The sequence below is a fragment of the Camellia sinensis genome, chromosome 14, assembly GCF_055761805.1.
Source record: "Camellia sinensis isolate YWXY chromosome 14, ASM5576180v1, whole genome shotgun sequence".
NCBI lineage: Eukaryota > Viridiplantae > Streptophyta > Magnoliopsida > Ericales > Theaceae > Camellia > Camellia sinensis.
In genome coordinates this window covers 59,167,658-59,192,368 of record NC_138974.1, presented here as the reverse complement: position 1 = coordinate 59,192,368, position 24,711 = coordinate 59,167,658, and the positions used below count along the sequence as shown (strand labels likewise).

The 24,711-nt window shown below is 38.5% G+C and overlaps 1 long non-coding RNA gene across 2 annotated transcripts; it reads right to left on the bottom strand.

Annotated features, from left to right (window-relative positions):
* Positions 1 to 13,624: 13,624 nt before the first annotated feature.
* Positions 13,625 to 15,127, bottom strand: LOC145807559 (uncharacterized). 2 transcript variants are annotated; one of them, XR_014350773.1, is made up of 5 exons: positions 14,966 to 15,125; positions 14,728 to 14,871; positions 14,356 to 14,487; positions 14,170 to 14,225; positions 13,625 to 13,985 (listed from the first exon to the last, which is right to left on the bottom strand). It is a non-coding gene; the product is annotated as an uncharacterized LOC145807559 (long non-coding RNA). The 2 variants fall into 2 exon arrangements; XR_014350772.1 differs by lacking the exons at positions 13,625 to 13,985; positions 14,170 to 14,225 and having other exon boundaries at positions 14,274 to 14,487; positions 14,966 to 15,127.
* Positions 15,128 to 24,711: the final 9,584 nt, after the last annotated feature.

The window sequence follows — 24,711 nt, the reverse complement described above, 5'->3', positions numbered from 1 at the left end:
CCGGAGGAGGCTCCGCGACTGGTACGGGTGCAAGCCTAGGGAAGTAGGCGTAAACCCACAGCTGCAAAATAGATGTCAGTATGACTATCAGAAAAAGTAGAATATACAGAATAAAGCAGAAATGGCAGAGCCGTGTGTTGTGCAGTGTATTGTGTACAGTGTACAGTGTGAGCAGTATACAGTAAGTGTAAAGCAGACCGCAGTGTGTGCAGTGTACAGAGTACAGAAAGTACGAGACAGAAGTGAAAACGCAGAGAAGAAATGTACCTCCCAAGCTCGCCAGTAACCTCCGAGCAGCTGGCCGCTGCCACAAGAAGCCGAGCTCATATAGCCGTACAGGGTGGCCAGAGCAGCGCCGCCCCAGTCATAGTGCAAGATGTCCCGGACGTCCACCAGTGCGCTGAGAAGACAGAGAGGCACGGTGTTCGCCCGGTCGGCGAAGATGGTAGTCCCGAAAAGGAACATGAGGAAGCCGCGAGCATACCTCTCCACGTCCTCCTCGATCATCTGAGTCTCCTCCCCCAATGCGGGATGGACCCGAAACTGTGTCTCGAACCAGGAGTATCGGATGAAGGTTGGACGAGCTAGCGGTGGGGCCTCCCCCAGTAGGTGGACCTGAGCAGCGGTCCACTCATCCATGTCTGTGTCGAAAGGGATCGGATCACCCCCTACCCCGATGCCTGTGAGCATCGAGAAGTCATAAGGGGTCATCGTCATGTCCCCTGCAGCAGAAAAGTGGAAAGAATCGGTGGTGTCCCACCACCTCTCCGCCAAAGCGGCGAGAAGAGGTCTGCATGTGGAGAGCCTAGAGAGCCCTCGGCAGAAGGTACCGAAGCCCGCTCGGTCCACGATGCGCTGGACCGCATCAGGGAGCTCATCATACCACTCCCGCGCACCAGTATTCCCATACCCGCGAATGGTATGGGAACCCTCCTGCAAACAGAAAATGACAATTGCAAGACAACATTCAAAATGCAGTTTTGAAAAGACAAATATGGCATGTATGCAAGTTTGTCAGATTCAGGCAAATACCGGGTGCCGGTGTGCTTACAGTGAAATACGTGTGCTGTGTCAACGTGTTTGAGTGCTTCAGAACAGATGTGGCATGTATGCAAGTTTGACAGATTCAGAAAAATACTGGGTACCAGTGTGTATGCAGTGGAATACAGTGTGTGCCGTGTGTTTGGGTGATTCAGGGCTAGTGCAGTGTGTGTGCATGTGTCAGTCTCAAGTAGATATCAGTTGTATGTATGTTTACAGTCAACTACGGTCTACGGCATATCAGATTTCAGCAATTAAAGAATACAGCTAACTATGGCAGTTTTGTATCCTACATTGCAAAAAAGTAAAGCAGAAAGAAGAGAATTACCTTGGAAGTGCCCAATGAAAGGTGGGAGGTAGGCTCGCGTAGTAGTAGCTCAGGGGCCGCGTACCTCTCAAAGCTCCGGAACTGACGCAGGCCGTCTGGGGGCAGAACGTGGATCGCCGGCCGGTAGGTCGCCGGGTCGAACGGGCGCTCGCTCAGTGGTAAGAGCTCGACCCCGGGATCCATCTCGTGGTCCGGGGGAGTCCCGCCACGTGGAATGTCGTCCGCCATGAAGAGAATGGTGTGAAAATGGCCGGAAAGGGAAAACCGAGCCGGAATGCGAAGAGTCAACTGAAAAGTCAACTCCCGAGAGGGTCGGAAATGGCCGGGAAGGCCGGAATGTGAAGAGGCACGGAAATGAAGAGGAAAGTGAGGGGAACAAACCCCGAAAAGGCTAGAACGCCAAACGAGGCACCGAAACGAGAATGTGATCGGTGGAAAATGTCCGAAACGCGAAGAGGATCGCGAATCCGACGATGAAACGAGCGTAGAACGCGAAGAAACGGGCGAAAAATGAGAGAGAAGCACTCTAGAGAGAGAGAACAAAAGATTTTTGGCGGTGGAGAAGTGAGAAAATAGGGCATGAAGCCCTATTTTATAACACCCGAGGTGAAAAGACAAAACTGCCCCGCACCAGCAACTGTTTGCCGGTCGGCAATGTTTTGTGCCGGCCGGCACTTTTTTGTGCCGATGGAATTGTTTTTGTGCCGATGGCCAGCCGGTGGCCTCATCTTTCGGCTGGTGGGGTTCCCACAGTCTTGTTTAGGCCATATGAGAAGTTCGTGGTCTTCAAAGCTCAAGAAAGTGCAAGAAAGGGCATCTCCGACATTCAACCGGCCTCCGTTCTGACCGCGGGCCGTGTCTCCAGTGCGTGGCACTCGAATTCGTGCAAGGTGTATCCTTTTTGTATCCTTTTTGAATTCAAAAGTTGCCCCAGGTGTGTTGCACGAGTTCATCACACTACTTCGGTGCATTACATCGCGCTGTCGCGCGCCACACATTTGCATTGTTATGCACGTATTGCAAGCGTCGCAACACGCACCCCTTTGCATTGTCGTGCACATTTCTCATGCATCATCATTGCATTTCCATTCCATGCATTGTCATGCATTCCGGAATACGTGCGTTGTTGCGCATTCAAGCCCATTTACATTCCGTGTGGCATGCATGTCACACTTGGCATCGCACTATTTTGTGCATTTCAAAAATGTTCGCGCTGTTCTGCGCATCGCACTATTTTGTGCATTTCAAATCATCGCACTGTTTTGTGCATTTCAAACCGTCGCACTGTTTTGTGCATTTCAAAATTGTTCGCGCTGTTCTGCACATCGCACTGTTTTGTGCATTTCAAACCGTTGCACTGTTTTGTGCATTTCAAACCTCGCGCTGTTCTGCGCATCGCACTGTTTTGTGCCTTTCGAAATTGTTCGCGCTGTTCTGCGCATCGCACTGTTTTGTGCATTTCAAAATTGTTCGCGCTGTTCTGCGCATCGCACTGTTCTGTGCATTTCAAATTTCGCGCTATTTTGCGCATCTCATTGCATTTTGCATGCATTCCATTGCACTGTCCTGTGCACTCGCGTTGCCTAACGCATTGCGCCATTTTGCGCATCATACCGTTGTGCAATACGCCGGTCTGGCGAGACCTTAAACACGCATGGTCTGGCGAGACCTTAAACACGTACGGTCTAGGAGACCTTAAATCCTTGGAAGGTGTAAGACCTTTAGTGTTCGCATTGCCGTGCATGTCTTGAGCCGCGTGTTGTCGCGCATTCCATGCAACATGCATTTCATACATCATGTGCATCTCAAAAAAAAACAAACAAAAACATGCATTGTCATGCATACATTTTGCATTCCGGTCTAGGAGACCTTAAATCCTCTGAAGGTGCAATTCCTTTGGTGTTTGTCGTGCCCGAACGACTTTTGTCTGTGCTTGCGATGAGTTCCTAGAAGACCAACTGAGACGGTGGAAACTAGAGTTCGAACGGCTTATGCCTAGAACGCAAAGGTTCGGGAGTTCCGAGACTAAAGTCTGGTTTAAATACCCAGGGGTTTACCCTCAGCTTGAAATCTGTATGGAAGCCCCATAGGTTGAGACGGCATGTCTACGCCTCAATCCTGGATACTGGACCAACCTAGTATACCGCCCTGTTGGTAAGATAGGGAAAGTTGCAATCATAGTCATTGCATCATAGTGCATTGTCATGCATTTCCATTGTAGCTTGCATGCATCCATTGCATTTTCCCCAGTAGGTCGCATTGCACTGCATTGTCATGCATGTTGTAAATATCCACTCTATTGCATATTTGTAGATATTGCATTGTAGATTGCATGCATTCATTGCATCACCTTCCGCCTTTGGCTTGCGCCTTTCCAGGTTGAGCTTGGTCTGGTATGTGCCCTTACTTTTCATGTTAAAACACAGTTCTGTATGTGTATCGCGCCGATTCCACGTTGATATGTTGGTTGAGGGTTGCGGCACCTTTTCTGTGTTACACATGGCTCGTATGTATGCATGCCTTTCCTAGGCAAGATTTGGTTTGGCCTGCGTGCCATATCCATCCATTACATTGTAGTGTAATTTTTGCATCCGGCATTAGGATCGTAGTCTTTTCTCCAGCGGGTCGTTTCCCCACTTATGTCAATTCCACCCAATACTTGTTCTTGCGTCTGTCTACAATACTCATAGTTCAGTTGACCGTTCTATGGTAGACAAACTTGTTACCTCCATCAATCTATTTGACATAGGTGTGGTTTCGAACCGTTCGTGATTGGATCACGATCCAAATGCTTTGCATGTAGCTTGCATTGTCTCAAATACATTGCATCTTCATTTGCATTGTTTATACATTGTTTTGTATATATTGCATATCGTCTTGCATCCATTTTGCATTGTCATGCATGTTGTTAACCATATTGTACCTGTTAAGTTTGTTTTCTTTGCAGGCACGATATTGTATGTACGGTTCATTTGAAGCTGGTGCAACCAGACGAGCCGCACAGGTATTGTATCTCCCGAGTGAGACGTGTTGAGAATTCCATAATTCTCTTACATCCTTTCTGCATTGTAGTGTAGTTTGGTATGCTAGCTTAAAATTGTCGCATGTTTGCTTCATTACAGCTTTCTTTGCATGATCATAAGTTATGCTCGGCTTCCTGCATTGTCTTGCATTTTGCCCCTGCATTCGGGCGCATATCTTATTTTGTCTTGCATGTTTGTCTAAGTCTTCGGCCTTGTCAAAAATGGGTCATCTCTGGGCTTTGACATTCACTCCCGTCATTGTTATGACTTTCGAGTTCTGTCAAAGAGGGGCAACTGTAGACACCCCATTTTTGACCGTCCTCAAGACTTGGACATCACCGTTTGAACACTCGGTGATTATCCATGTTTGTGTTCATTTGGAGTTCCCGGAGGCCTCGGCTCGCGCGCCTTGCCTCAGGATCCCCGAACTCGACCGTTTAGTGTCTGGTTTTGCACCAAACACTTGCATCTTGCCCTTGAGAGGCAGAGTGGGGCTTGTAGACCATCCCCACCCATCACCGGCAGTGGCTAGATGCCACCGGCTGGTTTTTGCTGCCACCGGCAATATAGTTTGCCGGCCGGCACTCTTTGTTGCCGGTCAGCACTATTTGTTGCCGACCGGCACTCCTTTTGGCCAAGATGGCATTTTTTGCCGGCCGATTGCTGTTCATCTGCTTTTGCATATTTTTGGACAGCTGTATTGCTTTTGCTCCCCTCCATACACGTGTATGGAGGGATCTCCCTCTTGCAAAGCTTGTCTTGTAAGCTTTACAAGAGGCATATAGAGAGAAGCTCTCTCTAAGGCAAAAAGAGGGCTTTAGACATTTTTGAGAGAGGAAAATACAGAGAGAGCTCTGGTTTTTCTAGGGTTAGGGTTAGATACACTCACCTATCTCTCTTTTCCTCTCATTTTGCACACTAGGTGTTTTGTGTCTCACTATTGCACACAAACACCTAGTGTTTCACCTTCCTCTTGGAGCTGAGGTTCCAAAGAGTGTGTTTTGAGATTTTGGTGTTAGATTCAAGCTCAAGAAGGCCATTGGAGCACCATTGTTGAAGAGGACTACAAGGGTAAGAAACTAGCCCCTTTTTCCCCCATTTTTGCTTTGATTTTCTACTAGTCTTAGAGCTTTTTTTGTGATTATTGTATAACATAAAAAAGTTCTGTTTTTAAGCCCTCTTTGTTGTTTATTAAGAGCGTTTTGTTGTTTGAGGGTTGTTGACCACCCTTAGGCCTTGAAAGGCCTCATTTTGAGCCATTTTGTGTTAGCTCCGGGATTTTGGTGTTGAGGTCTCTTCACCACTGAAATCTTGAGGGATTTCAGTGGTGAAGATGATGCTTTGAAGTCCTAAGAAGGAGAGGGCCACCCCCTCTCCTTGTTGTCCTTGAAAAGGGCATATTTTGGCCTCTCAAGGAAGCCTATGCTTGAGTGTGTGTTGAGCATGTTTGGTTTGTTTTTCATGCTTATATATCCATGATATAACATGATTTAAAGTTGGTTTTGGAACTCCATGCATGATTAGCATAGTTGCCATGTAATGCCTTGTTTATGCCTTAACATGTCTTAGGTTGTTAGCCTTTGTTGGAGCATGTTTTAGGCTTGCATTTGTGAAGTTTATGTGCTTATTTTGCCATGTTTTAGCTCTGTCCATAGTCGTTTGGGTTGATCTTTGCATGCATTATATAGCTCCTTTGTATTTGGGCTTGTTGGCCTTGAGTAAGTGCATGTGTAGCATGCCATCTTTGCATTGTTTTGGTGATTTGGGATCATCCTATATGCCATTTCAGTCCCATTTCCATGCTTGTTTGATTGCCTTGCATGTCTCTTTAATGCTTTGAAAGCATGTGTTGCAATGCTCCATGTTTTGGCCATGGTGTATGCCTTTGTATTTGGGCCATTTAGATGCCATCTAAAGAGTCTTTTAGTCTTGTTTTAGCATGTTATAAACCTGTTTTTGGTCACTTAATGCATGCCTTGTTTGGTCATGTTAAGTGTAGCTCAATGCCACTTTGGTTTACTTTGAACACTTAAGCCATTTGTTGCATGCTTGACTTGATTTATAACTTGATTTGGCATCATTTTATAACATGATTTTAATGCTAATGTTGCATGCTATTTGCCCTTGTTTGCCCCTTTCAAGTGTGCTTGAATGTTGTTCGTTTTGTGCTTAAGTGTTGGTCCTTATGCGCATGTGTGTGTGCATGCCATTTAGCCTTCATTTTATAGCACTTTGGCCACTGTTTTAGGCCTTATTAGAGCCGCCTAATTCATGTATAAGTCCATCTTGCCATCCGTTTGCATTGCCATATGTATGCTTGCATGATTGCATAAGTGCTTTGCCATGCCATGTTGCATCCTTAGCTTTTATGCCTAGGTAGCATTGCATCTTGCATGCATTCCTTGTCCCTTGACTTGGGTGATAGGGATTGGGAGTTTTGTTTGATTGGTTTGCATTGCATTTGAAACCAAAGTTGCATACTTGGTTCTTTGGGCCATCATGCATGGAAATGCGTGATTGGTGGTCCGAGAACCGAGGCACATGTCCCTTTGAGTCATTACAATGATAAGAGACATGGTTGATGCATACATGCCTTGAAATATGCTGCCATGCCTTGTTTTGCCCTCTGTTGCTGTGAGTTGCAGGTCCAGCAGACTTTCTTTGCCGACCGGCAGTGTAAGGTGCCGGCCGGCAACCTTTTCTCTGCCGACAGATTCAATTTTGTGCCGATGGACATATACCAGTGCCGGTGGTGATTCCACTCAGCCGGTGGTACTCCCCAGTGCCTAGGAATGCAACCCTGCGGTTTTGACAGCCTCCAGAGGAGTGAAAGAAGGAAAACAGAGGCAGCTTGCGCATGGCGGCACGCTTCCCGAGGCGTTTTCCTGCTTTAATTAATTTATTTAATTTGTTAATTAAATTAGTTAATTTGTAATATTAATTAGCTTGCGTAGTTAATTAATTTTTAATATTCATTCGGTCCCTCCGAGCGAGGGCAAACCTGTAATAAGTGTGTGTGGGTGCGTGTGTGTATGTCTTCCAACCCCCACTTCTTTCTCCCTTTTATTTACCTGCTTATGATGGTAGATTAGGGCACGTTTAAATTAGCATACCTTATGCTATGCATGTGTGCATCCATGCATTTGTATTGCACGCATTAGGCTCGGTACATCACGTTAACTGCATTTGTACTTCAATTCAAAAATTGAATACGTGATAGTTGATCGCATTTCATATGCCATGTTTAGGGTTAGCCGAGCCTGTCTAGATCGCATTTTTGCATGTGATGCATTAGCCATTTTTAACATGGACTTGGATCATGCATGTTTGCTAACAAGTTCTTTGTTTTGGCACGGAGTACGATGTAAGTATTTCTGCTTTAGCATCTCGCATGTGTGTGAATGTTAACATGACAGTATGCTTGCCATGCGGCTAGATGCTTATGTGTTAAACTGTTTTGAATGCCTGTGGGTGAAGGTTGGATTTGTTTGAGTTGGAAAAACTCGTTGAAATTCGTATTTTAGCCTACTTGCGAGTAGCAAATTCTAAAGCATTTTCAAACCAAACGGATATGCAATGTTTATTTCCAAACTAGGCAATCTAGTCTATACTTGTTTGCTGTGCGCATAACATAGTAATTCTAGGCTAATAATTGGAAAAAGAACACATAACGTTTTCAAAACGGATATCACGGTTAGTAGAGGCCGGTCTTCAGACCGGGCGAAAGGGGGTGCTCATAGCTGACCTTCCCCGATCGTACCCAAGCTCCCGAGCCGAGACAACTCCGGTGATGACGGACACGTGGCCTTCGGCACCGAGTCAGGGTTTCCTAAATTCTCCCATTTTAAAATATTTAGGTGGCGACTCTGTATCTGGCAAAGCAGTCCATGTTTGGCACTACTTTTTCAAAAATCTGTTTCTCAAAACGATTTGCCAGATTTGGACTCTTTGGTTCAGATTAAGAACCGTGACACAAATCGAGTCCGAACTGTAGCATCGAGGTCCCACGCGGGCGCTGTTACAAACATGCAAACATGCATGAATTCTAAACAACTTTGAAGCTCAATTTGATGCTCTAAGGAGCCAATTGATCTAAAAACAAGTTGAAAACATGGACCATTTCAAAATTATGGACATGCATGTACCATTTTACCATGAAATCAACTCACAACTCAACAATTCAAACATGCAAGCATGAATTATGCTCTATTTCAACATGTATGAACTAAAACATGACTTAGCTCTACAATTTAACATGGACCATGCAAGAATTAGCTCAAACACAAGAATGAGAAGATGAAATCCTTACCTAAGTCTTGAGTTAGAAGACTAGGAGCTCAAATAGGCATTCTATACTTCAATTCCAAGCAATTCAAGCCAATTCAACAAAATGAACTCAATTCTCTCCTATAACCCCTCTTGGTCGGCTAGTAGAAGGAAGAGGGCTGAGGAAATGGTTTTTGATTCAAGTGTATGAGTGTATACAAGGCTCAAAGGCGTGTGAGATATTGGCCACTAAGTGTGGCAACATGGTAATTACGACAACTATTGCAATTAACTCATTTTAATCTAATTTAATCATACCTAATCAGTTTTCAGATAATTATACCATAAAGTCACATTAATTCTAAGGGTCATAAAACACTAACCAATTCCCGGTTCTGCCGCCGATAAAGCCTTCAATTAGCAATTTAAACATAAAACACAAACAGATCAAATAATCAATCAAACAGATAGAATACAATTTAGCATACACACTCAGTCAATTCAGTCCCAGTTTTCAGTCAGTCAGTTCAGTACTTTAACCGGTCCAATTATCAGTCATAATCAGTTCAGTTTAACGGTAATCAATGTTTATTGGTAATCAATCAGTCATTAATCGGTAGACAGTATGAGGGTTGTTACAGTGACCCACAAGATTATGGTTCCACATCCCTTTCATGACCAAATGATGCATCACAATAGTAAGTGATAAACAAGAATTACTATTCAAGTAAAATACGCAATTTAGAGTAAAGGGTGAAAAAAAATCATATAGTAAGTGATGAAATTGATTTATAGATTACAATTGCTATATAAATTGTGGTCTTGAAATTGTTACATATTAGTTTACTTATTCTTGGAAAAGCATATTTATCTATTTTAGCTATTTGACGTATTTCTTTGTTGAGTTAGACATAAAATTGAGATTTTGAAACCAAATATAGCAGCCATCCCTAATAAAATTTTAACTAGTTTCATATTGATGCTGAGGTTAAAGATATGAGAAATTCAAATTCAACTCAATTACTTAAACAAGCTGAGGTTAAAGATATGAGAAATTCAAATTCAGTGGAGTGACTATCCTTAATCTCCTCTTCCCTATCTCCCCCATTTTTGCCTTTTTTTCTTTCTCACCAACTGGAGAATCCATTTCTTTTCATGTATTGTATATGATCAAACATAACCACAATAAATGCTCATTACAAAAGTAACAATTCATCACCAATAACATATATCTTTAGCCATCAATCATCATAAACCCAAATTGAAAGATCTAATTTAATTCCTATGAGAAAAGCCAAATTTTAAAATAAATATCTATTCTTTAAATATTTTCTTTTACATTGGTATCTTTTCTTTTGTTATTTTGGGATTTGTATGTTTGAGTGGTCACATCTCAATCGGAACCACAATTCTATCTCAACGAAAATGACATTCTATCAAAATTCTTACTCTGAGGAATCGCAGCTCTAGCGCACAAATGTAAACCCAAATAAGAGTTTCTTCCTGCAACTAAGGAGTTGACAGTTATGTTTCTAGCTAAGCATAAAGAATCCTCAATAGGTTATAGGTAAGTGTCTCGGGCATAATGAAAGGAAGGAACAGCCTTTCGAGGGCAGTAATAATGCAAACCATAACTTCTCATGGCTAATAGTACATGACCGAGATTTCTTACAATTGGTCCTCCTATTGATGATGGATAGAAACTTGAGATGGAGAAAGGGAATTTTCTTCTCTCTTCGTAAGATGGAGTTTCTGAGGTGGGTCCCATCAATGATGAAGGGTTGAGATTTGGCAACCAAACCTATATTGAAGAAAATCCAGAGTTCTTCACATTTGAAGTCAAGACCTACGGAAGATGTTCTTGATTCAAAAATCTAACATGCAAATCTTCAGAGAGTGACCAAAAAAGCTAATTTGCAGAATCTATCCTCATAGCATGGATCAGATCAGAAAAATAGTATTCACCGCAGTCTAGGCAAACTCTAAGACAACCAGATTACTGTAGATCACATCTGAAGCTGGCAATATGCAACACTACATAAAAAAGCTTAAACAGTATAAAAAATTCCTGAAAATTTTCCAACTATTATAAGATAACAAAACCATAAAGTGAAGAAAAGAGATCATCTACCACATACAGCATAATCCAAAAGATTAATACAAGAGCTGCTGAGTCAAGTCTAGCACAATATCACATATTAATTAGTGCAGAATCATTCAAACAAACAACGAAGTGTTGTCTATGAGCCTTTGAAATGAACAACAACAACAACAAACAAACAACGAAGTGTTGTCCTGTATTCCAAAATCAGTTGCAAAATCAAAATATCAGCCCCAAAATCAGTCCCAAAATTATAATATCAATTCCCAAAAAATACAAAATCAGAATATCAGTCCCAAAATCTAAAAATCAGTTCTAAAATCAGTCTGAAATTCAGAATATACCAGTCCCGAAAATCAGTTCCAAAATCAGTCCAAAAATTAGAATATATCAGTCCTGAAAATCATAATATTAGTCCGAAAAATCAGAATATCAGTCCGAAAAATTAGATTGATGACAAAGAAGAAAAAGAGAAAGATGAGAGAGTGAGGGAAAAATCAGTCCCACTATCAATGTTGTGTTGTGTTCTGCAATGCTGAACAAGAGAATGAAATTGATGATGAAGAAAGAGAGGCAGATGAGACAATGTGAGAGAGTGAGAGTGAGAGGGAGAAGGAGAGGGAGAGGGAAAGAGAGACGAAGAAGAGGGAGAGAAGACATACCTCTTTGTCTTCTGTTGTGCCGCTTCAGGCTATCTTCTGTTGTGCCGCTTCAGGCTATCTTTTGTTGTGCCGCTTCAGGAGAGGGAGAGGGAAATGAGATGAATATTATTAGGTCAATCTTGTTTATCAACTAAAGGTCATTAAAAAAAAAAAAAAAAAGACAGATTCAAAACGACGTCGTTTTGACAAGATATTTATTGGCGACGAAAATCATTATGTTGCCATAAATATCATTCACCTTTCAGCGACTATTTTAATTCCGTAGCCAAAAAGTCACAATTGGCGACAAACAGTTTCGTCACCATATATTAATTTGGTCGCCAAAACTTTTTTAGTGCTCTCGCACAAAAAATTAAATTGGCGCCAGCCATTTTTGGTGACCAATTGAGATATTTGTTGCTAATAGTGTATTTTTTGGCGACCAACACGTATATTGTCACCAAAAACATACAATTGGCAACTAAATTCAATTTGGTTGCTAAGAAACGTCACCAAAAATGCTTTTTGTTGTAATGTTGGCTGAGAGAGAATCGTTTGATTGCAAATTTAATCCACCGAACACAAGAAAATTCTAGGAGGGAGAGATGGTGGGCTCGACCTGGTTCTGTTGCAGTACTAAACGGAAGACACATAGACCTACCTCACTCAAACGGCGCACAGCCAAGAAGACACGTAAACCAGAAAATTGGAAACAAGAGTTGAAAATGACACGTAAGTGAATTCTTTGGGCCTAACCACTGCTTCCGCTTGTAGCATATGGAGAATTCTTGGAAAAGCAATTGAGGGATAGATGGTGGTCTCTGAAGACAGCTCACCATCTTTCCAATTCAACAACAAACAACTACACTGTCATAGATGTGAGTTGTAATAAACAGAAACAACAAGGGCAATTGTAGACTTTCACTCATAGAAATAGGGACAATTATGGTATTGTGAGCATTAGACGCATCATTTGAACACACAAAATAACAAAAAGAACCACTTTTTTTTTAGCACAAAGGCGCACCATCACGGACATTCGGCTGGGGCTTTGACTGACCTATGAGCCACATTCGAGGCAATTAAGCGTTAGGAAATAGTTGTGTTATACCACAGTTGTACACTTTTATATATGGTTATATATATATATTTTTTAACTAGTCAAAATCTTTTTGAAGAAGATAACAATTTAAAAACTAAGTATATTTTGATGAATTAAATTGGTTAAGTTGCTCTAACTACCCCCTTCTAATTATTTTGATTTGAACATTTCATCTCTTTTATGAACATTACATATATTATTATTATTATTATTATTTCTGGAGAAACTATTGACTAGCTATGAGATGAGGTTCTACTTGGGAAAATTTTGAATTATGGTTCTAATGTTTAAGAGCTTTCTTAAAGAAAAGAAAGAAAGAAAGAAAACGACAAACAAAAGAAGTGCAAGGTTTGGATGTGCCTGCCATTCATGTCATGTTTGGTGCTTGTGATAAAGCCCTAGCCAATGACATTAAAATATAATGGAAGTAATTCATATTCATCCAAATAAATAATCAATATTTAATTTTTATTAAAATTTCTAGCGGCAGCTCCACAAGCTGAAGCAAGGAACTACCAAAAACAAAACAAAACAAAAAAAAATGGGCAACACTTTTGAAAAGAGTCGAAAACAAAACAAAAAAACCAACTGTCCCGCAGCTGTCCAAATCTCTGCTCCAATCCCCATCCCAGAGCTCATCACCATGATTCTAAGGTACGTAAGCACGATGAATGGCTTTGAGACTTTGTCCCTACACTGCTGGAAATCAGGGTTTTAAAGGCGTTTGAAAAACGCCGCTATAAGTCTTAAAAACGCCGTCAAATCTTTTTGTGGCGTTTAGCACTAAACGTCGAAGATGCGGCCGTCGCTATAACTCTATGGCGCTTTAAAAACGTTGCTATATTACTATAGGCGGCGTTTTATAAAAAAAAATCTACTAATTGTAACATGACGTCACCATGCTATTTAGCGACGTTTTTAAAACGCCACAACATCTCTTTTTCCCAACTATTTAACGACGTTTTTAAAAACGCCGTGATAGCCCTTTCTTTAAAAAAAAAAATTGTGCTAATTTTTTTAAAAAATACCTATAATAAAACTAAAATAGTACTAATATAAAATAATAACCCCCATTCATATAGTAAAATCTTATAAAATGATAGTCCACAATCATTGTGCAAAAACAAAACATTCACATAAATCAAACGGTGTATGTTACACAAAAATATTTCATATTTCTCGCACCCTAAAAATCTTCATATGGTCATTGGAGAGTTACTGAGTTAAGAATAAGTCATCAATGCAAATAAACTCTCTATTTCAAATACAAGAACCAACAAAAAAAAAATAAAAAATTAAAAAATGTCATAACAACTGATAGTAATATTAGTCCTCGGACTACCAGGTCACCAGCTAAAGTAGCAAACACCAGACTTTCTTGTCCATCAGCATTCTTCTTTAGATCTGCCAATCTGACGGCGCTAACAAAAGCAATCTTGCATACCACCACACATTTTGGATCAGGAGAACCACCAGGGACAAGCTGCATTACGCACAAAATGTTAGAATTGTAGAATACAAAATCAATAGGACTCAGCTTCTCAAACAAAATCAATAGGACACAGACACCATGCAAAAGAAATTTAGGGATTCAAACGACTATTTTGGCAAAAAATCATTGCAAGATCTTGAACTTCCATCACAACATAAAAGCAGAATCATAGTACCTATGAATCTTGCTGAAATAAGAAGTTGGTTTGCTCCATCCCACTAATCTAGAGAACTGCAAGGAAATCAATATTTCAGCATGTATAGAAAACCGTTAGCAGTAATAAAACATATCGTACTAAATAATCCAACCCAACAGCATGTTTCTTGGCAGATTTAAATGCATAACCAAAACAGAAGTAAACCTTCTGTAGGCAGATTTGCATGCATATTGGCAGATTGAAAACCTATACTGGACCCAAGCCAGAAGCTGTTTGGATGTGTTCTTTAGCAGAAGGTTCATCCTGAGGTTTCATGGCCGGAAAGAGTAGAACTTCCTGTCCCCAAACCAAAAAACAAAACAATTGACACTTGAGTAAAAAAGCTCAGTCGAAAAAACTTTCTATTGTAGAATGTGAAACTTCCCACGTCCAGCCAAACACACCCAACCCCAACCCCACCAAACCAACACTACCAATAAATTAAACAAATGAAAAATCACCAGCAAGGAAATCCAAAACCACAAACTAATAACACATGAACATTTCACACAAACCACACAAACGTAAAACACAAACCTTGATGTTCTTCGAATCTGTCATCATCATTGTTAGTCGGTCAATACCCAGTCCCCAACCACCAGTTGGGGGAAAACCATACTCGAGAGCTGTGCAAAATGTTTCATCCAAAGCCATTGCTTCATCATCACCTGATTGTCAGTCCTGAAATTTAATCATACAAAAATCTTCAGTCAAGGCACCCCACACAACATGACTTTACATGCCACAATGATTCAATTCCTAATGATCATAATACCTTGAGTTGGTCAGCAAACCGTTGGCGTTGTACCACAGGATCATTCAACTCCGTGTATGCATTGCAAACCTACGTACAGAACATAGATGGCATGCAAGGAAAAAATATAAATATAAGTATATATATACATAATCCTTAGAAAATCACTATTTTAAAAAAAATAACAATAATAAAGAACTAAATAGAAATCCTTAGCTGCTATGACATACTTCACGCTTGTTAACAAATAATTCAAAACGTTCAGTCTCGCAGAATCCATGCTCTGTATTCCTATGATCGAAGTCAACGTAGATTTCGTACTAATTTATTTCAATAGAGGACACAATATGAGTAGAAATGAAAAATAAATCAGCAAAACACTATTCTACTTCTATACTGGCAGTGGCAGATGCATTTTGAAATGAAAGTGCTACTACAAATCGAAGTAAACATAGGAACAAACAAGACCTAAAAAATCACAAATATGCTGGCTAATTGAAAGAGAACAATGGCTGAAGCAACCAACACCAATTTAAAACTTAGGGGGCTGACTTTAATAATAATAATAATGATGGTATCAATAAAATATCAAAAAAAGAAGGGATTATTAAATTTGATTATTAAACAACATGTAACCCAAGTGAAGAGACTCGTTAATTAGATTGAGGTAAAGAAAATAGAGATAAATATAATTTGATGTTGTGAACTATATTCTATGGGCACCTCAATTAGTAGCTCAATTTCAAATGAAAATGTAATGTTAAAAAAATTTAAGGACAATGATGCCATTGATGGCAGTAATAGATTCCAGAAAGATATATTTGACAAAGAACTATAATTTTGCACAAATTGCTAGCTGTAAGACTTCATTTTTCCAACTATTTTAAGTCTTCTCAACACTCAAATGGAGCTAAAAAAATTAACTTATGCAGCATGAATTTGAGAAATAAAAAATACACCTACCTTGGTTAGAAAGTGGTCCTTCCATGCTATTGGACACTGAGGATAGAAACTTAAGGGATGGGAGAGCACCCAAAATCCTGAAGGCATCCTCGTCAAAATTATTATAACTTAGATCCAGATGTCTCATCTTGCTCAAATTAGACACTAGTTTAGAATCTGAGCATATGACCATGATCAAATGTCATTAAAAGTCAACCCCAAAGAACCATAAGTGAAAATGACCAACTTATTGCTTTTATAGGTAATTAGGTACTTTTTAAAAAGACTTTCACTCTAATTCACAATTGTAGAGAATATATATATAGTGGTATGGAATGAGAGCGCACAACCCCCCCTCCCCCTTTTTATTTCACCAAAAACAATAATTAGGTAAACCACAAACCGCTAGCTATGTCATTCTAATTAAAGAATCAATACACTTCCATATGTTTCTACTCATGGGGAATTACTTGCTATGTATAAAGCCAAACAATGTAGGCAATTTCTTTCATAAGTAACATCTAACGTATTTAATTATATTTTCAATTTCAAATCAATAGGTAAGTTGAACCAGTTAAAAAAATAATAAATAATAAACAAAATGAAACAAAAGAAGTTGTAAAGCTAGAAGTACTAACAACTATTTCCCAGCCTTCTATTTATTTTTCTATTATCTTGCTTTCTCTTTTTGGGCTTTCCTATTATTTATTTAAATATTTGAAAATCAAGAGCACAACCATTGAATGGCACCATCATTATTTTACACATAAATGCGCAGTAGAAATCTATGATCTTGAATGTTACTTTAAGTGCCAGCTATCTAATAACAAAGTTATAACAATAGATTTTTTTTTTTTTTTTTTTTTGGTTCATTTCAAGTAGACATTAAAATGCTCTTCTGAAGCTCAATGAATGACACAACACTCTAAAATCCATGCATTGTCCAATGCCTTTGTCAAATCCTCTTTGCTTTAATTGATTCATGGCCTTTCTCTTTATGTGAACTTGTTAGAAATTGTCTCAAGTTCCTATCTTTAGATGTTGGTTTTTCTTTTATGTAGTATTGTTGCGGCAATAATTTCATAATCTTTGCAGTAATAATTTGGTCTAAAAGAGGCTTAGAGTTAAGAATTTGAGCATGCCAAGGTTTTAATATGCCCAAGGGTTGAGGGCTTTCCTCTCATGGGAGAGCATGTTTCTTGTGACAGTAATAGAGTTGATTCTCTAAAGAAGAATGAGTAGTGCTGCTTGAGTAGAGTATTTAGGCCAAAATTGCAAACCGACTCCAAATGGAAATTTTCTATTAAAAAAGCAAGTTAAAGGGTTATGCCGTGGTATCATATCTATTAAGTTGTGGTTTGTAGGTAGTATTATTTTGTTTGGGTATTTTGGTAGTACAGTCAATTCGGTGGGTAAAGAAGGTAAACCACATAATTATGTTTTCTGCTTATTTTTTATTCTTAATAATTCCTATGCTATTTTTTCCTGCTAATTCAACAAGACCAACGGCAAATTGAAATTTGCATTTAAAATTTATTGGTTTTATTGTTGGCCATTAAAGTTCATGAAGCTTGAGTTGAACATGGGGGCAAACTGAAATTTGTATTTTAAATTGATGGATGAATGTATATGTAATTTAAATATATATATACTAATGTATATGCAATCAAAAAAATTTACACACTCATGTATATGAATATTTTAACACCTATGGGGTTTTATATAGGGGCATATACCACCCAACACAGATGAAAACATAAAAGATGAGTGAAAATGTAAAATTGAAGTAAAAACTTAAAACTTTATGAGTGTATTTCATAATTAATTGAAAAGTTTACACAAATATAAAGAGATTATTCCGGTTATTATATACTTTTAGAGACAAAGCAAAAACCCCCCAAAAAATGGAGTGATTGAAAGATTCCATACCTTTTTTTTTGTATTTGTTGTAAACTTCAGTCAATTGGGTATAGTTTGCAAACCACCTTTATTTTTTTGTAGCAAGCAAAAAATAAATAAATAAAGAAGTTATGAGTCTTACAACTTTGACAATTGCAGGGGTGATGTTTCTAACCGAGATTGGCTGCCGGTTCATGATAGGTCCATTTGATAGGTCCATTTACTGAGATTACAAAGGAAAATGTAAGAATTCCACCAAGAAAATTATTGACAAGTTTTCATCAGTGGCAATGTTGCTAGCTTACCACTAATTTTACCACTGCCTAAACGATATAACTTATAAGCAAAGCCTCTTATTTTTATGGCCTTTCTACAGATGTTCCATGGGGGTAGTATATATATATATCAGACTTTAAAGAATTTTTCCAGGATACTCTTATTGGCAATAAAGGAAAATTAATTACAATAGAAGGGAAAGAGAGATATCACACACAGCTGATAAGAAACAGGATTTGTGCAGCCAACCTAACTAGCAACATGCATCCCCTGTTAGCATATAATATAAGAAACGGATGATCGATTTAGACTATACAGAAGAACAGACATGAAGCTAAAACAATGATTTTAGATACTCACAGAGGAAGCAAGATCATCGGAAGTCAACATCTTAGCAAGACCAAAATCACCTGCAACCAAATATATTTTAATACCTCTAATAAAATAACACAAAATTATCATTAACAAAATTATAAAGGTGCAGTCAGGAATGGCAGGAATAAGGTAAGACTTCATTTACCTAGGCTTATGTCCTGATCTTTTGTCAGAAATTTATTCGAACATTGAAGCAAGTGTGAAACATCAGTAGTACAGAACAACCATTGAGATTTCAGAGATATAACACTTCACTTAAAACTTTACAAATCACATAGAGAGGCAACTAACCTTGACATCACGATGAAGTATATGGTGTGTAAATTGATACACTGAATTGATGCAATTAAAATTATAATAACGAAATTGACACAATAGACAGTACAATTGTATAACCAAATCATGGAATTAAGAGAAATCAAGAGAAAGCTATGTAATCAAGTGCATAAAAAGAAAACAGAGCAAAATCATACCTTCCCAGCAGTAGATGTTGATGCTTGAAGCTGCAATTTCTCTCCTCTAAGCTCTCCTGTAATCTATACATCTCATCCTCCATCTTCTTAGCTTTGGCCTCTGCCTAGGGAAAAAAATAATAATAAAAACCCAAAAATACACAAAATTAGAGAAGGTCCCACAAAGAACATCACTTTACAGAGAAGAACAAAAAGGTGAAATGAAATTATTTTATTTCCAAAGTACACAGATGCAAACAAATATACATAGAAACATATAAACAAATATACAAATTCACATGCCTGTCTTGTTACGGTTTGAAGAGCCAATGATTGCACCTGTGAAGCGAGACGGCTTCGGACCTCCTTGTGCTCCACCGCCAGTGACACCACGTTCCGCCGGAAGCTCTGCTTCTTCTCACTCAGATCCTTCAACAACGGATCGATATTTCTCGGTGCGCAGAACGCTGTCGTTCCTTGCAATCACCTCATTGTCCATGCGATTGAAGCTTCTCACCATCACGATCTTCCACTCCTCCATACTCGAATCCCTCTTCTCAATCTCTTCCTTTACAAGTTCATGTAACTGATCTCTACATTTCATCGCCACCTACAAAGAAATCAAACACCAATTAAATTGATAGACTTTCTTGTTCGATTTCGGATCTGCAATTTGCGAGAGAGATCGAGTTTGAGTTCGATGAAGAAAAGCTAGAGCAAGAATAGATCTAACAAAATGCAAGAGAGATCAGATCGAGTTCGGATCTGCGATTTGTGAGAGAGAGAGAGAGATCGAGTTCAATGAAGAAGAGCCGTGTATGAGAGAGATTTTGTGTTATTTTGTAATTGGAATGGGGTTCAATGTCTATTAAGTTAAATACGGCGAGCATGACGCCTTGAAAAACGTGTTGACTATTCAGTATACCACAACGTTTTTTAAAACGTCTTGATTCAAGCGCCGTTACAGACCACTTTTCTTGTAGTGCTATAAGATTATGCTTGTTGTATATTGCAACACTAACGCTTTTACAATCGAATTCCATGGTCCTCATCCAGTTCTCAAAATCTCCAATTTCCTGTGCAAGCTAAATCCACACCAAATTTCTGTAATCTCTTTCAAAACTCTGCTAACTGATTTACAAAACTTTCCAGGTTCTAGTTCATGCAAAAAGTAAGGAATAAGGAGCTTGTCACAAGCTTCATAACACACCTAGTCATCAATATATGAAGATTCTCTTAGCTACAAACAAACAATTCCAGACTGATACTGATTTTCACGCATTGCAAATTACGATTTTAGACATTGTGTTCATTTTCATGCATTATGAAGGAATAAGCCCATTGTGTTCACCATTGCCTTCAAGGATGTATTTTCATGATAGCAGTGCCTTCAAAGCCACAAATCTAATGGAATGAACTCAATAATTTCAACCCTACCGTGCACTCATGTCGAACAAGTGCTAAGAAAAACAAAATTTCATTTCCGTATCCAAAGTGTTGGAGTAGTCTATTGGACCACAGTGCCAAATCTCACATTGCCTAGTGACGCATGTGTCGAGTAACTTATATGCGTTTTAAAGCCTTGTGGGCTTAGCCCAAAACGAATAATATTGTATAGAGTGGACACATCTAGCAATATCAAGAGGCTTTCACTAATCCCACAGCAAAAAGCACACACCAAGTAACACTTGGGCAACGTTTGGTACATTGAAATGAATGTGGATTGGAATGGAAGGACATTGTCATTCCGTTACAATAATGATTGCTGATGATTCTATTTGTAATATATATTTTATCCATTTTTTTTTAGAAGATCAAACATGAGAATGTACATTTTGATAAAATCATTATTATGCGATTTCACTTCATTATAGTGAACAAAATAGAGCATAATGCTTAAACTACCTCAAGCATTGTAGACCAGCAGAAGTGGCCATAAAACTAAGCAAATGGTAATGACCATTCTTCAATCTATGATTGAAAAGCATATGGCTCTAATCATCCAAGAATTTTCTCTAGGTGAAACTAACTCCAATTCCAGTTTTAATCTAACAAAACCTTGCTATATAATTGGTAAAAAGTGGTGGTGATGATATTGGAGGGACCTTGATGGCAGTGTTGATAGCATGAGAAGCGGCAAGCCACCGATCGGTCTGCTTGACGAATCTCATGATGGTGGCAGCATCCACCTACAGATCCGAAACACGGATCGCGCTTCTAATCGCATCTTTCTTCGCTCTCTCTGTTTGGTCACAAAATTACTGTTAGTAATGGGCGCCCATGTGGCATGACTATTTGAATTTGAATTTGGAATCCTATCCAAATAGGTTTTGAAATTGAATTCAAACCTATTTAGGATAACCACTCAAGATACAGATATTATCAGTTTTAACTGATATGGTTAGATATAATAATATATTATATATCTGATATATGGTTATGGGTAACCAAGAGAGAAACAACGTATGATCTGTTTCTACCCATATACTGACTCTCTCCCAAAAATAACGATCAAAGCCATTTGCACTGTGGTTTGTGTGGGTGATATTCAATATTGTAATATCACTTCACTGCTGGGTTGATTGACTAGATTCAGGAAGCACGTGATTTATCCACGAGGTTCCAGATCAAAAAAAGGTATGATCTAAACATTTTATTCCGCTGTATGTTTTGTGTTTTGATTTACAATTACAAACATAGAGACTCATCAAGTAGGGAGGTCACTTTACGAATACGAAACCCTAGCTTAGAGAGAATATGAATGGAATAGAAATGTGTATGTGTATGTGTATATGTACGTGGTGAAAGAGATGAATCAGTGTGGTCGAGGAGTCTGAAAGAGTTGTGTTGATGATCGCTGGTGAGTTGAACCAGCGAAGCGTCCAATCCTCCCAACTCTGGTGTCGCCATCGTGGAGAAGATGACACGTGCTCACGCGCCAGGTTGCTGTGCGGGAATACATGGATGCCAGAGAACTCACGTTTCGGATTTTCTCCGCAACAGGGTCGGCAATTTCAAAGCTGCCGGGTCAGGTAGTGTCTGACATTATTCAGTCGGTTTGATTTTAATTTTTTGAAAATTGAATTTTTTTTATTTTTTTGTTTTTAGTTAATATTTTTAAAATTTTAAGTAATTTTTTTACTTTTTTAAATACATCTTATTTAGATGTATTTAAATAATAAAATATTTGTGAAAAAATATTTTAAAAAATTAATAAATATATAAAAATATAAAAAATGTACTGAATTTATATATATATATATATATATATATATATATATATATATATATATATTATATTTTTGGTATTTAGTGAAATTTTTAAATTTTTTTTCTACAAATATTATACTTTTTTAATGTATTTATGTTAGGTGTGTCTAAAAATTAAAAAAATTGCTTAAAATATTAAAAATTTTAGTGAAAACAAAAAATACGAAAAATAAAAAGTAGAAAATTTTGAAAAGTAAATTCTGAAAACTAAAACTAAACAAACTAATTAATATTATTTTTTAAATAAAAAATTATTTCAGCTAATGTTTAGTTATTCTAATCAGTCTCATAAATTTTCTAATATATTGATAGGTATTGTTTGTTATGACAATCTTATCGTGAGTTCTTATTTTAATTTTTGGTATGATTTGGTGGACATTTTTATCTTTCCTCATTAGGGGACACCATCTTAGGGAAGTCAAATTCAATTTTTAGATCACGTTTCCGTCACTTTAATGTTACACTCCAAAAAACTCTTGATTAGCATACCAAGTTATAACGTCTTGATTTTTAAACAATAATAATATACAATCCTTTTTTCCACAATCGGGTTGGCAACCGGATTTTCTCCGAAACTAGGTCGGCAACTTCAAAGTTGCTAGGTTGGGTAGTGATTAAAGAACTTGTGATCTACTTTATTCAACTACACATTACAAAGATCTTCAATCATATATATACATGTGATGCAATCTCTTCACCATAATTACTAACCACTTAACCTAACTATAACCAATATCTAACTCTAGTTCTAACAAACTAACAAACTTCAAGCTTTGGCTAATTGAAGCTATAGCTCATCCGGCTACTGTTTGTCCTGTATCTAGCTTTGGCATGTGTGACTTGAGCTGCAACTGATGTGTCTCGAGTAGCAACTGATGTGTCTGTCCATCGTGATCATTAAGTCCAACTTGATCATTAGGTAGCTTAAGTAGCTTATCAGTCCCCCTCAAACTTTGGGAACATGGAAGGACTTGAAGTTTGCTCTGAAGATATTAAAACTGAGAGACAGAGAGAGGTTTAGTAAGAATATCTACAATTTGATCAGTAGAGGCAATGTGACAAATGACAAGCTTCTTGGTAGCAACTCTCTATCAGACAAAATGGTAATCGACCTCAATGTGCTTTGTCCTAGCATGAAATACTGGATTATGAGCCAAGGCTATGACAGATAAGTTATCACACTATAGAGTAGGAATAGTCACAAAGACATGAAGTTCAGCAAGAAGCATGCCAAGCCAGCTCAACTCAGCAGAGACCTAAGTTAACGCTCGATATTAAGCCTCAAATGAAGATCTGGAAAGAGTGGTTTGTTCTTAGCACACCAAGAAACTAAGTTAGGACCAAGAAACAAACAATACCCTATAGTAGATTGTCTATCAAGAGCACTACCAGCCCAATCTGAGTCTGAAAAAGCATTAAGAACAAGAGGGTCAGACATAAAATGCAAGCCATGACTCAATGTGCTGTTGAGATACCTGAGGAGTCTTTTAACTGTTGCAAAATGACTATTCAAAGGGTTTTGTAAAAACTGACACGGATAATTGACAGTAAATCTGAGATCTGGTCGAGTAAGAGTATGGTATTAAAGAGCACCCGCTAAGCTTCTATAAAGACTGGGCTGAGAAAAATGAGAATCAATCTCTAAATTAACAACCTTAGTAGCCATAGGAGAAGAATAAGGCTTACAATCACTCATACCAGCTTTTGTTAAGATTTTAGAAGCATATTTTTGCTGAGACAAAATATAGCCTGAAAAAGAAAAAACAACAAAAATGCCAAGGAAGTAATTGAGGAGGCCTAATTCTTTCATAGAGAAGGCATAGTGCATATGTTGAACAAGAGTGGAGATATAAAGAGGATCACTGCTAGTGAGAAGAATATCATCAACATAAACAAGTAGAATAGTAATGAAAGTAGAAGTGTGCTTAACAAACAAACAAGAGTCACAGTGGCAAGCGATAAAATCATGGGAAAGAAGAAAAGAAGAAAAGTTTGAGAACCAAGCTCTTGGAGTTTGTTTTAAGCCATAGAGGGCTTTGTTCAATTTGCAAACAAGAGATGGATGAGTAACATAATGAAACCTTGGGGTTGATGCATATAGACTTCTTCTTCAAGAATGCCATGAAGAAAGGTATTAGAAATGTCAAGTTGTTTAATAGGCCAATGATAACGGAGAGCTAAACATAAAAGAACCCTGACTGTGGGTTGTTTAGGAATAGGACTAAATGTTTCATAATAGTTGACTCCCTTAGTTTGCAAAAATCCTTTAGCAACCAGTCGGGCTTTATGCCTAGCAATAGAACCATCTGAGTTTCTCTTAAGCCTAAAAACCCATTTGCATCCAATAGCTTGTTTACCAGGTGGGAAAGATACCAATGACCAAGTACCCTGTCTCTTAAGGGCCTAATATTCATCTAACATAGTAGCTTGCCAAGCTGGAGACTAAGCAACTGCTTGGTAAGTCTGTGGCTCGCTGTGATCTGCAGAAGCAAAGAGACAAAGAGAAGAAGAAGAAGAAGAAGTAGTAGGACACTTACTCTTGGACCTAGTGAT